This window comes from Bos indicus, chromosome 13 (assembly GCF_029378745.1).
Source record: "Bos indicus isolate NIAB-ARS_2022 breed Sahiwal x Tharparkar chromosome 13, NIAB-ARS_B.indTharparkar_mat_pri_1.0, whole genome shotgun sequence".
NCBI classification, from domain to species: Eukaryota; Metazoa; Chordata; class Mammalia; order Artiodactyla; family Bovidae; genus Bos; species Bos indicus.
The window spans coordinates 77065946-77077774 of NC_091772.1; positions in this window are offsets into that span (position 1 = coordinate 77065946).

Here is an 11829-nt window from a genome sequence, read left to right on the forward strand (position 1 = left end):
GTAACATCATTGTCATCACCCCCACTTTCCAGATGAGGAGACTGAGGCCCAAGGCAGCTTACCCCAGAGCCCCAACTCTGAACCTCTCGGCCACTGGCAATTTCATTCTTGGAAGGGGTTTCTCAGGTGTCCCTTATGTGGGCATCTGGCAGTGTAACCTTAGGCAAATTAACCCTGTGCTTCCTTGATACAGTGTCAGTTTCCTCACCTGTAAAATGAGGATCATCGTAGCAATATCCACCTTTCAGGGTGTTTTCAGGTTCAGTGATGAGGTATCGAAAGTCCTGCACGCAAGACCTTTCACCTGATACCAACTATTCTGAAAAATCATCATTGTTAATAAGATTATCATGCCTAATCTTATCCAGTATAATTGAATGAGGTATAAAAAATAAAAACCCAGTCCTCTGCAAGAAGGAATCAAATCTCTCTTTTTAGCAATTTGTTCATATCATTCATCTACAAGTAACCTAAATATCTTGCCTCTTTTCCTGTTCCTGTCAACCCCTGCAAGAAAGCAAGATAGGGTTAGCAAAAGAAAATTTGCAGATCTGGGTCAAAACCACTTTCTTTTTTTTTTAAAGACATCAAGAATCTTGATTTCTGCTGAGAGATTGTCACAGAAGAGAAACCTACATGGGGGACCAAGTCCAGCCTGGTGGCAGGGGGACAGATGAAATTTTTTCAAGATCACTTCCATCTCTGTCCACTTGGAGACTAATTCAACAATCATTTAGTAAGTATTTGGGCTGTTCCAGGCACCTGCTGGGGACTACGGAGATGGCATGAGAAACCCCCATCTCATGGAGCTGGCCTTTTGGAAGAGGAGACAGACAATAAATAGGTAAAGAGATCATCTAATGCCAAGTGTCAAGAGATGCCATGCAGAAAAATAAAGGAGTAAAGGCATGGAAAGTAAAAGACACTTGCTCCTTGGAAGGAAAGCTGTGACAAACCTAGATAGCGTATTAAAAAGCAGAGACATCACTTTCCTGACAAAGGTCCCTATAGTCAAAGCTACGGTTTTTCCAGTAGTCATGTACAGATGTGAGAGCTGGACCATAAAGAAGGCTGAACACTGAAGAATTGATGCTTTCGAACTGTGGTGCTGGAGAAGACTCTTGAGAGTCCCTTGGACTGAAAGGAGATCAAACCAGTAAATCCTAAAGGAAATCGACCCTGAATATTCACTGGAAGGACTGGTGCTGAAGCTGAAGCTCTAATACTTTGGCCACTTGATGTGAAGAGCCGACTCATTGGAAAAGACCCTGAGGCTGGGAAAGAAGGCAGATTGAAAAGGGGGTGACAGAGGATGAGATGGTTGGATGGCATCACCGACTCAATGGAAGTGAGTCTGAGCAAACTCCAGGAGATAGTGAAGGACAGGGAAGCCTGGGGTGCTGCAGTCCATGGGGTCACAAAGAGTGGGACATGACTCAGTGACTGAACAACAACAGCAAGGGCCTTGAGAGTGGTAAGAGTTGGGAACCGTTATTTTTAACAGTGATCTGGGACGGCCTCTTGGAGATATTTAAGTGAAGAGCTAGTGAAGTCAGGGTTGAGGGAGTGAATAGCATGTGCAAAGGCCCTGAGGCAGTAGGGGAGAGAATGGTAGGAAATGAGTTTGGATAGACAGGCAATGCCTTGCTTCTCTCTTGCTCTCTCATCTGAAACACTGGGATGAAGACAACAGCCTGTTACTCCACCTCCACCCAGGAGCCACCAGGATGTAATGAAGGGAAAGAGCTTTGAGAGGGAGTGTGTGTGTGTGTGTGTATGTGCTCACTCGCTCATTTGTGTCTGACTTTTTGCACCCCCATGGACTGTAGCCCACCAAGCTTCTCCATCCATGGAATTTTCCAAGCAAGAATACTGGAGTGGGTTGCCATTTCCTCCTCCAGGGGATCTTCCCAACCCAGGGATGGAACCTGCATCTCTTGCATTTCGTGCATTGGCAGGCAGATTCTTTACCACTGCGCCGTCTGGGAAGCCCCTTGAGAGGGAGACCGGGCAGCTGACCAGAATGTCACGAATGGACACACGGTACAAGGCCCACACCAGGGGCACTTACTGACAGCACCACTTCTCCTCCCGCCGGGTGATTCTGTTATCCTAAAGACCGTACTGGGTGAGCCCACGGTTCGAACACTTCCCTTCTCTTACTCCAGGGAGGGAAAAGCTGGGGAGCAGGGAGATCTGCCCAAGTCCACCTAGTACATTCCTGCTAGGGCCCTGGTTTTCAGGGCTTGGCTCCAAAATATAACAAATATTGACCCATCCAACTCTCAGGTGAAAGATGAGAGCAAGTAAAAGCAACAGTCTTGTCTCCTTAAGAAGTTGTTACTTCCCCCAGGGCAAGAAGGAGGTGAGACTATTGGTTGAGGGTTGCCGCTGGGTGAGGAACACTTTGCAAAGCAAATTACATGTGTTAAATGAGCTATTTATCCCAGAGACTGGTTTCTTTGCTCTCAGCGACTTCTCATTTGTGCTTTTCAGAACATTCCCCGATCTTCTTAGGTCTTCTCAGCCCAAGCTGAGCGCTTCATCACCTTTCCACAGATGAGGACACTCAGGCCCAGAGCAGTGAAATTGCTCATCTGAGGCTGTATAGCAGGTTTATTTATTCAGTCAGCATATATGCACCACGGTGAATGGTGGGGAAACAGTAAGGAGCAGACCCCACCGAAAATAACATAACGAACAAGCTAATTTCAGAGAACACCAAGAGTATGGATGAAATAAAACAGAGGGACTGGCAAGACTAACTGAGCGTGGTCAGAGAAGGGCCCCAGGGGAGGTGTCATATAAGCAGGGCCAGAAGCAACCAACCACATTCAGAGCCAGGCAGTACAGGGTTCCAGGCCTTTGGACCACACGTGCAAAGGCCCTGTGGTTGGAACAGCGTGGTGTTGGAGGAACAGAAAGGAAAGGCCAGTGTGGCTGGAGCAGGGCAGACCAGGAGGGGGCAAGTAAGAGATGAGATCTGGGAGATGGGGGAGGGCCTCACAGGCCCCTGTGGATTCAGTCCTAAGAGGTGTGGCTGTCGGTGAAGGGTTCTGGGGTTGGTGTTAAATCTTCTTCAGAACCAAGGCTCAGTCGTCCACAGCTCCCTTTGGCCTCCTGCACATCCTGGGACTTCCTCAGCTGACCCTGAAGTTCCTGGTTGTACCCCTGGCTCGTGACTCTAAGTCCCCGCCCCCCCACCCCACCCCCGGCACTGATTACCCACAAGCTCAGCAGCAACCGCCTTTCTCACACAAAAGCAGGTCTTCACCTCGGTTTCTCAAGTTCACCCTCGCTGGGGGTCTTGCAGCAGATGAACTGACATCTCGGTCCTCCCTGGCGTTGGCAGGCATTGGGGTAGGGACAGACAGCGAGCAGAGAAGTTCAGGAGTGACTCTGAACTAGGTAGGAAGGGAGGGAGAACGTGGGCCAGACATGAATGAGGGGCTTATCAGCCCTGCCCTGGGGACAGGCTTCTACGGGCCAGAGCTGTCTCCTCAGGCCTCACTTCTGGTGTTAGGTGATGGCAGATGGGATACCAGAGTGAGGCTGGCCCAAAATAACCAAGCATAGGGACAGCTTCTAGGGGACCCTTGTGGGGGAAGTGTGAGTCCTCACTCCCCAGCAAATCATGGTTTTGTCCCCAAACCATGGGACCTCTAAAACCCTTCCTTGGTGATATCTTTCTTTGATATAGATACTTGTCTCTCTCTCTCTTTTTTTTAAATTGAGACTTAACTATGACATTATGTGAGTTTCAGATATCAGTTCAGTTCAGTTCAGTCGCTCAGTCGTGTCCGACTCTTTGCAACCCCTTGAATTGCAGCATGCCAGGCCTCCCTGTCTATCACCAACTTCCGGAGTTCACTCAAACTCAAGTCTATCGAGTCAGTGATGCCATCCAGCCATCTCATCCTGTCATCCCCTTCTCCTCCTGCCCCCAATCCCTCCCAGCATCAGAGTCTTTCCCAACGAGTCAACTCTTCGCATGAGGTGGTCAATGTTTGATATTTGTAAATACTGAAAAATGATCACCTCAGTAAATCCAGTTAACATTCATCACCACACACGGTTACAATTTTGTGTCTTGTGATGAGAACTTTTACAATCTGCTCTCAGCATATTTTAAATATGCAATAGTGTATTGTTAACTATAGCCACCATGCTGTATGTTACATCTCTAGGATTCATTTCATATTTGGAATTTTGTGTCTTTGGATCTCCTCCATTCATTTTGCCCACCCTCAGCCCACACCTCTGGCAACCATAAGTCTCCTGAATGTTAATAATAATAAGAGCTCAGATTTATGGAGCTCTTGGGATTCCCAGTGGTAAAGAATCTACCTACAATGCAGGAGACACAGGAGACGCAAGTTCGATCCATGGGAAGGGAAGATCCCCAAGAGGAGGAAATGGGAACCCACTCCAGTATTCTTGCCTGGGAAATCTCATGGACAGAGGAGCCTGGCGGGATATACTCCAAGGGGTCACAAAGAGTCACAACTGAGCACACACACGTTTGCACGTGCATTGAGCTCTTATCTATACACTATGCATAGAATTAAGTACTTTGAAGTTTTCATTCATAAAAGCATCTATGTCCTATGGAAATAAAAAGATTCTTGGAAAACTTGGTGATTTTTATGGATTTTTCAAAAGCCAGCTAAGTCAAAACAACTACAAAAACAAAACCAGTGAGTCTGTTTAACCCCTCTCTCTGCCCCCATAACATGCCATCTGAAAGACCCTCCCACGTGATGGCACACAACTGCTGTGGAAACATCCTTCAGGAAGACCTTTCAGATGCAAATCGAGATGCCAGCCTCACTTCACATGCATTAGGGTAGCTGCTATTTAAAAGCAAAGTATTGGCAGGGATGTGGAGAAATTGGAACCCTTACGCATTGCTGGTAAGAATGTGAAATGGTGCAGCCACTGGAAAACAGTATGGTGGGCCCTCAAAAAATTAAAAATAGGATTACCATATGACCCAGTGATTCCTCTTCTGGGTATACATCCCCAAAGAATTGAAAGCGGTAACTCAAACAGATATTTGCACACCTATGTTCATAGCAGCAGTATTCACAGTTGCCAAAAGGTGAAGGCACCCAAGTGCCCATCGGTGGATAATGGGTAAGCAAAACACGATACATACACACCACAGGATACTCTCCAGCCTTAAAGAGGAAAGGACTCTGACACAGGCTGCAGCGCGAATGACCCTTGAGAAGACAACGTGAAGGGAAACAAGCTGGTCGCAAAGGACAGACACTTATGATTCCAGGAGGCACCTAGGCAGCTGAACGCATAGAGACAGGAGCGCAACAGTAGTTGTCGGGGGCTGGGGAGAGAGGGCGGGGGCAGCTCCTGCTCAATGGGGCGAGAGCTCGGTTCTGCCAGGTGACAGGCGTTCCGGAGATGGATGGGGGGGTAGCTGCCCCACAGTGTGAACAGACTCGTCGTCGTTGTTCAGTCGCCCAGTCGTGTCCAGCTCTTTGCAACCCCATGGACTGTAGCACGCAAGGCCTCCCTGTCCCTCACCATTTCCGGAGTTTGCCCAAGTTCATGTCCATTGCATCGGTGATGCCATCCAGCCATCTCATCCTCTGACACCCTTTTCTTCTGCCCTCAATCTTTCCCAGCATCAGGGACTTTGCAATGAGTCAGCTGTTCACATCAGGTGACCGAAATACTGGAGCTTCAGCTTCAGCATCAGTCCTTCCAATGAGTATTTGGGATTGATTTCCTATAAGAGTGACTGGTTGGATCTCCTTGCAGTCCAAGGCACTCTCAGGAGTCTTTTCCAACACCACAGTTCAAAGGCATCAGTTCTTGGGGCCCTGCCTTCCTCACAGTCCAGCTCTCACAACCATATGTGACCACTGATGCCACTTAACTATAGGTTTTAAAACCATTATGATGACAAGTTGTGGGTTAGGAGTATTTTATCACAATTAAGCAGTTTAAAAACAAAGATGCCCCAGACTCTTTGCTGGGGCCCAGAGAGGAGATCTCTTTTTCTGATGGGGAGGACAAGGTTTTGACTGCAGCCCTGTGGCCCCATTCAGCTCCTTCTGAACATTAACGATCTGAGGCTAGCCTCTGGGACCCTATGAGAAGCCATCTCGGCTTGGGCCCCAGGACAGTAGAGGAGTGAAGGAGGTGGAGAGGGATGAAGTGGAAATTCTAAGGTTGATTTTGGGGGTGAGGGACCTTGAACAATTTATTCTACCTCCTGAGACCTCAGTTCCCCCATCTGTACAAGTGATGGGGGATAGACTTCAGAAGTTATATCCAGCCCCCAACATGTCTTACTTGGCCCTCCCAAGATTTAAAATTGGGAGATTCCTGAACTTCCCAGGTGGCCCAGGGGTTGGGAGTTCCCCTGCCAACGCAGGAGACACAGGTTCAGTCCCGGGTCTGGGAAGTTCCCACGTGCCGAGGAGCAATGAAGCTCGTGCACCCCAACTCCGGAGCCTGAGCTCCCTGAACCCCTGCTCCACGACAAGAGAAGCCCCCTCAATGCGAAGCCTACACACCTCAGTAGAAAGTAGCCCATGGGCACAGCAAGGCCCCAGTGCAGCCAAACACGGAAAGAACCCAAGGAAGAATTTTAAAAATAATTAAATTGGGAGATTTTCCCCTAGAAGGCCGAGCCACCACGGTCTGTCCCTCTGTGGTCCCTGCCATCCGAGGCGGCCCCCTTGGACAGGGCCAGTGAGCCCCCTGCCATTCCCCCCACGGGCCTGAACCTTCCCTCACAGGGCCCTGAGGGTGGCCGAGTCTGCAAAGCCTGAACAAGGTGACATCCGAGGGCCCTCCTGCTTCAGTGACAGTCCCCTGGGTGAGGATTTCCTTGAAAACACAGCTCTGAGGTTTCTGACCATGGGACCCACTGAACCTGGGATCTCTTTTTTTCTGAACTCCTAACCCCAGCATTCCGCAGGCCAATTCTCTAAATCAGGGGAACCCCACAAACCCCCACTGACAACCCACAACTTGACTTCCTACCTCAGTTTTCTGGGGTTCCCAGCAGAAAAGGAAGAGAGCCTACAATGACACCCCCCGCCAAGGCCTCCTCGTTTGAGGGGCTTTAAGACAATCACCTCCTTTCCACCCTCCATCTCTAAGCTTATAGCAAGTGAAAAAGCAGGACTTCCCTGGTGGCGCAGTGGATAAGAATCTGCCCGCCAAGGCTGGGGACCTGGGTTTCGATCTCTGGTTTGAGAAGATTCCAAATGCTGAGCAGCAACTAAGGCTGTGTGCCCCAACTAGTTGCTTCACTACTGAGCCTGTGCGTTGGAGTCCAGGAGCCTTAAGAAAAGTCACTGCAATGAGAAGCCCATACACCGCAACCAGAGAAAGCCTCGGTGAAGCGACAAACGAACGTGAGGAAATAAATACAAATTATTTTGAAAAGATAAAAACAAAATGCACCCTTCTTAAATTCTTGTGATTGTTCCCTGACAATTCAAGTAGGAGAAACAGAAAGGAACATTGTCATCCTCTTTTTCCGCCGCCTCACCATCCATTAATACAGATAATGGCTATTTTTAGTTGAACATTTGCTGTGTACCAGGCTTTCTTCTAGGCGCTTTGCATATTGTTTCATTTAGTCCTCACAACAAGTGGATGAAGAAGGTGCTATTTTAGCCCCATTTTACAGAGGAGGCAACGGAGGCACAGCCCACACAGGGGTGGGGAAGAGACATCAGCTCTCCTACCTCTTATGATCTGACCTTGGGCAAGTCACTTCCTCTCTCTAGGTCTCAGTTTTTGCATCTGTGAAATCTCTAAGCTGTGCAAGGTCATCATGATGGTCTAAACTTTTTGTTATGCCTTGAACACATTTCCTAACAATCAAAGCATACACAAAAAGAATGAATTTGAAACCACCTACCTGCCCGTGTTGGGTGTATGTGTGTGTGCGTGTGTTTTAAAAGCCAATTAATTGGTAATCCATTGCATTTTTTTCTTTCCCACTCTGGACATAGAACAGCTCCCACAAAAAACGATAGTAAGAAGGACCTTTCTGCCAGCAACAAGGTGGTACCCAGAGAACACACCATCAACATTCTCAAGCACATCCATGGAATGGACTTCACAGAGCGTGCTCCTCGGACACTCAGGGAGATCCAGAAGTCTGCTGTGAAGGAGACATGCATTCTGGCTCTGAGCGTTGACTCAGACCAGAGGAATAAGGACTGTCCGCTACTATACCTGTGGGTGATGTACGGAGAGCGTAACGAGGGCGAAGATCCACCAGACGAGCCCTATACAATGGCTCCCTGTGTCTCTGCCACCACTTCCAAAAACCTGGGGACTTCCCTGTGGTCCAGTGGTTAAGACTCCTGACTTCCAATGCGGAGGTTTGGAATGTGCAGGTTTGATCCCTGGTCGGGGAACTAAGACCCTACATGCCATGCAGTATGGCCAATATACATATGTGTGTGTGTGTGTATACACACATTATATGAATATATATGTGTAGATTATATAACTGCAGTCAATGTGGATAACTAGCCACTGGTTATCAAATAGTTACAAAACAAACAAAAAAGAGCTTTTGTTACGATCGATGAGCCAATAACAACACATCAGTTCAGTTCAGTTCAGTTCAGTCGCTCAGTTGTGCCTGACTCGTTGCGACCCCATGGACTATACCTGCGGGGTATAGCATCAGGGAAGCAGCAGGCCAGGCCTCCCTGTCTACCACCAGCTCCCGGAGCTTACTCAAACTCATGTCCATCGAGTCGGTGATGCCATCATTATTAGCTCGACCCATAGTTCACGTTGGGGTTCACTCTGTGTTGTGTATTCTATAGGCTTTGACAAAAGTATAGAGACACGTACTTACCACTGCAGTATCACACGGAACAGCTTCACTGCCCTCAAAATCCTCTGCACTCTGCCTGTTCATCCCTCCCTCTCCTCCCCTGAAACCTCTGGCCACCACCAATTTTCATTTTGCAACGCAAAGCTCAGTCGCTAAGTCATATCCGACTCCTTGCGATCCCATGGACTATACCTGCCAGTCTCCTCAGTCCATGGGATTTTCCAGGCAAGAAAACTGGCGTGGGTTGCCATTTCCTTCTCCAGAGGACCTTCCTGACCCAGGGATCGAACTCATGACTCCTGCATCGGCAGGCAGATTCCTTACCACTGAGCCACTTGCAAAGCCAATTTTTGTTTCACTGTTGCCATAATTTTGCCTTTTCCAGAATGTCATGTAGTTGGAATCTCACAGTGTGTAGCCTTTTCAGATTGACTTATTTCACTATGCATTTAAGGTTCCTCTTTGTCTTTTGATGGCTTGAGAGCTCATTTCTTTTTAATGCTGAATAATATTCCATGGTCTGCAGGTAACACACTTTGTTTATCCATTTACCTATTGAAGGACATCTTGGTTGCTTCCACATTTCAGCAATTATGAACAAAAGTTTATACACTTTTAAATAATTGTTTCTTCCGATTGTAAAAAGCAGTGACATAGGAACATCATGGATTAGAACAAGGTAGACATGCACTGAGAATGAAATAAAAATTTCCCATTTTACAGATCAGGAAACTGAGGCTCAGGGAAGGGAAGTGACACGTTCACTCATTCATTCCTCTGGTGAATACTTATGGAGGACCTACTATGTGTAGGTACTGTGCTGGGGTAGGGGGCACTGAAAACAGAAAGTTTAGGACTCTGCCCTCCTAGAGTTGACATTCTAGACAGACAATAACTAAGCAAATAAATAAATAATATAAATAATGAAAGGACAGTCAATATGTATTCTGCACTTTCTTTGCACCAGGCATTGTTTCAAACTCTGTGTGCATTAAGACAGCTGATCCCCACAAGCCTCCTGGGAAGTAAGACTATCATTATTCCATTTGCAGATAGGAAAACTGGAGTCCAGAGAGGTTAAATCACTAACCTAAGGCCACACAGCTCGAAAGTGGAGGAAGCAGAATTTGAATTCAGTCTTGGGTCTCCCAAGTCTACACAGTGAAATAATGGGAGGTAATTTTAGACCGAGGGCTGGCGGCAGAGCCCAGGCTTGACCCTGATCTTCAGTTTCTCGTGGCTTTTTGTGCTGGAGCGCCCAGCCTTTCAGGTTCTGAGAGGCCAAACTTCATTGTTCTTCTAGCTTCTTCCAGTGGCTTAGCTTTGGTCCCTGGAGGTTGGGGGGAAGGGCTCGTGGCTGGCCAGGGCTCCTGAGTGCAATCAGATCCCCTTTATTTTTAAGACGTTAAATCCCTGATGACAAATGCTGTCCTTCGGAAGAGCAGGCTGACCTGACCAAGAAAACAGAGTCCCTGGGTATGGAAAAAAGCTACACACCTCAGCTGGTATTTTTGATAATCAGGCGGGGGGTTGGGCGTGGGAGGGAGGCAGTCTCACCCAACTCTGCTTCCTGCCGGTGTGGTTCAAAATCAGTAGCAGAAAAAGCCAAAAACTTCTGGAACCATGTTGGTGAACCTCTGGGGAAACAGGTACTCAGATACTGCTGATGAGAGAAAGTGGCTCTAGTTGCTTTGAAAAACAATTGATCACAATTACTCAACTTTAAAGGAACACAGCCTTTGACCCAGCAATCCCAAGTCTGGGAGTTCATCCTAAGGACATCAACATCATCCACACACATATATCCAAGATGATATAGGCACAAACTCAAACATTACAGCAGTTTGTAGCAAAAGAAGTGAAATAACCCCGGAGTTCTCCTATCCCCTAAACAGGTCCCTGGTGAAACAAACAAGGCCCGGACTCACAAAGAAACTGTAACTTTGTTCAAAAGAAAAGTCAGCTCACCACTTACTGTGATTGAGGTTTCTTCCAAATAAATTGTTAAGGGGGAAAAAGCAAGCCTCAGAACATTATATGAGATCTCGGCTGTAACAGAAAGAAGTGGGGAGGGAGGGCTTTGTCTACAGAGGTGCTGAATCTTGAGAGAGGGCTAGGTCCTTTGGCTAGGCATCCTACCTCTGGCCCCTCCTTTGCTGTCTGTTGTTCTTTAGTCACTAAGTTGTGTCTGACTCTTTGTGACCCCATGGACTGTAGCTGGACAGGTTCCTCTGTCCGTGGGATTTTCCAGGCAAGAATACAGGAGTGGGTTGCTATTTCCTTCTCCAGGAGATCTTCCCAACAACCAGGAATCAAACCTGCATCTCCTGCATTGGCAGGCGGATTCTTTATCACTGAGCCACCAGGGAAGCCCCCCACCTTGCTGTGTAATGAAGAGCAAAGTACAGGTGGCCCTCCACATCCAAGGATGTTTCATGTGCAGATACAGGCGGCTGACTGTATGCACTACATCATCCGCTATAAGCATTTTACTGAACATCCACAGATTTTGGCATCCACAGGGGTCGTGGAACCAAACACCCCCAGTGACCAAGAAATGACTGTACCAAACCTCTCTGTGCCTCAGATTCCTCAGTGTGAAACTGGGTCCTGATAGCTGGACTTGTTGGAAGGATTCAGTAAAGTAAGCTACATGGGAGGCTCTGCTCAGTACCTATGACGTAGGAAGTGGTTAACAAAAGGCAGGTATAATAATAATTATCAATATAATGTACAGACTTTCTCTGGAGGAAGCCACAAGAAACAGGGCACAGGGGCTGCTTCTGGGAATTGAAGGATGTGGGTGGGAGAGAGGGCTGCTGACTTTTCAGTGCACCCCCTTTTTGAAGAATTTGAGTTTTTCTTTTGCGTGTACCATATGTTTCAAGAATATTACTGAAATAGGGGCGCAGGGCAAATTCCAAAGGAGAAGGAGCAGCTGAGTAATTTCCGGTGGTTTTCCAGCTGGGTTTTTCTGAGTTTCCAGCATC